The 2678-nt window shown below is 44.7% G+C and overlaps 1 pseudogene across 1 annotated transcript; it reads left to right on the top strand.

Annotated features, from left to right (window-relative positions):
• The first annotated feature begins 1355 nt into the window (after positions 1-1355).
• LOC308609446 (ferritin heavy chain-like) lies at positions 1356-2304 on the top strand (annotated as a pseudogene). The gene is made up of 2 exons: positions 1356-1391; positions 1509-2304. The product of its transcript is annotated as a ferritin heavy chain-like (transcript).
• Positions 2305-2678: the final 374 nt, after the last annotated feature.

Consider the following 2678-nt stretch of genomic DNA (forward strand, 5'->3'; position numbering starts at 1 on the left):
CCAGAACAGCCAAAACAGTCTTGAAAAAGAAGAATAAAGTTGGATGACTCATACTTTCCTATTTCAAAACTTATTACAAAGCTACAGTAGTCAAGGCAGTGTTGTACTATCATAAGTTTAGATATATAGATTTACAGAATAGAACTGGGAGTCCAGAAATAGGCCCATATATTTATGGCCAATTGATTTTCAACAATTATGCCAAGACCATCCAATGGGGAAAGAACAGTCTTCTCAGCAAATGGTACTGGGATAACTGAAGACCCTCATACAATAGAATGAAGTTAGAGTCCCTACCTCACATCATATACAAAAATTAATTCAAAATGGATCAGAGACCTAAATGTACCTAAATCTAAGAGCTAAAACTATAAAATTCTTAAAAGAAAACCTAGGTGTAAACCTTTGTGACCTTAAATTAGGCAATGGTTTCTTGATATGACACCAAAAGTACAACTGACAAAAGAAAGATAGATAAATTGTACTTCATCATAATTAAGAACTTTTGTGCTTCAAAGGAATCACCATTAACAAAGTGAAAAGACAATCCACAGAATGGAAGAAAATATTTGTGAATCATGTATCTGATAAGGGACTTATATCCAGAACAGATGCAGAACTCTTACAAGACGACAATAAAAAAACAAACGATTCTATTTTTCAATGGGCAAGAGATTCGAGTAGACACTTCTCTAAAGAAGACATGCAAATGGCCAATAAGTACATATAAAGGTGCTAAACATCATTAGTCATTAGGGGAATGCAAATCAAAACCACAATGTGATACCACTTACTATCCACTAAGATGATTAAAAATTTTAAACAAACAGACAATAACAGTGTTAGAACCTTCACATATTGCTGGTAGGAATGTAAAAATGGTGCTTTGGAAAACATTCTGGGAGTTCCTCAAAATATTAAACATAGAGCTACCATATAACCCAGCAATTCCATGCCTATGTATATTCCCAAGATAATCAAAAACATGTATACACAAAAACCTGTACAAGAAGGTTCATAGCAACATTATTCATAATAGCCACAGAATGGAAACAACTCAAATGTCCATCAACTGATGAAAGGATAAATAAAATGTGATATATCCACATAATGGAATACAATTTAGCAATAAAAAGGATAAAAGATTTAAAACATTATGCTAAGTAAAAGAAGGCACATACAAAAGGCCACATACTATATGATTGCATTTATTTGAAAAGTCCAGAACAGGCAAATCTACAGAGATAGAAAGTTGATTAGGGGTGGGCAAACCTTGGGGGAGGCGGGATGGGGAGTGAGTGCTAATGGGTAGGGAATTTTATTTTGGAGTGATGAAAATACTCTGAGATGTGGTAATGGTTGCACAACTCCATGAATTTACAAAAAAACAGGTAAATGTTCACTTTCCAAAGGTGAACTTTATAGTATATGAATTATATCTCAATAGGGTTATTTTTTAATGGTCTCAAGACAGTGCATAGGTGCCCTGGGTTTCCGGCCTCACCCAGGTTCCTAGGGAACCTAGAGCACGGTACCCCGCCCCCTTCTGGCCACCGTCACCCCCTTCCGGTAATGGACCCGCCCCCCACCCTCTGTCCCCCTCCCCTTCCCCGTCCAATAACGCACTTCCAGTCCATCCCCGAGCGGCCGCCCTCTTTGACCACACGGGAGAGCTCCGAGGCAGCTACCGCGGGCCCCGCAGCTTCGCCTTCACCTTGGCCTCCACGCCCGCCATGCTACCCGCGCCGTCCGCCATGAAGCAAGCGCCGCCCTTGCAGGGGCGCCAGAACTACCACCCCGACTACGAGGCCGCCATCAACAGCCATTTCACCCTGGAGCTCCACGCCTCCTTGTTCTGCCTGGCCGTGGCCGTTTACGTCCACCGCGACGACGTCATGGCCATGAATCACTTCACCTGGTTCTTCCTGTGCCACTCCCGCCAGCACAAGAAGCGGGCCCAGGGCCTGATGCGCCTGCAGAACAAGCGCGGGGGCCACGTCAGATTCCAAGACATCTGGAAGCCAGTCAGTGACAACTGGAAGAGCGGCCTCAAGGCCATGAAGTGCGCCTTGTTCCTGGAGAACCACGTGAACCAGAGCCTGCTCCACCTGCACCAGCTGGCCACCGAACAGCGACCACCACCTGTGCCACTTCCTGGCAACTCACTACCTCAGCCAGCAGGTGGCGTTCATCACAGAGCTGGAGGGTCATGTCACCACCCTGAGCATGATGGAGGCCCCGGACGTCGACCTGGCAGGGTTCCTCTTTGACAAGCTCACCCTGGGCGACAGCGACAAGAACTGAGCCTGGACTGGACTTTCCCAGAGCCACGGGGTGACCAGAGCCCTGGTCACCGTGCGTGCCACGCAGATGGCAATAGTGCCCTTGCAAAAGAAGTTCGCTTAAGTTTTTGGTTTTTTTTTTTTTTTTTTTTTTTTTTGCAACAAGTGCAGGACTCTCTTTTCCTGGACTTTACTTTATCACTTAAGTTTTTTTCTTCCAGTTTTTCCGTTTCTTCCAATAAAGTTATTTGGTTCCTAAAGAAATAAAGGTCTCTCCTTGGTTCCTGTGTGCAAATCGCTCACTTTTTAACACAGGTATCCAGGAGGCTCTCCACCCACCCATGCCCCATCCACATGCAGCTCAGGATCTCCACAGAGGGAGGGAGAAGGCATTCC

Source organism: Mesoplodon bidens, assembly GCF_964165515.1.
Source record: "Mesoplodon bidens genome assembly, chromosome: X".
Taxonomy (NCBI): Eukaryota; Metazoa; Chordata; class Mammalia; order Artiodactyla; family Ziphiidae; genus Mesoplodon; species Mesoplodon bidens.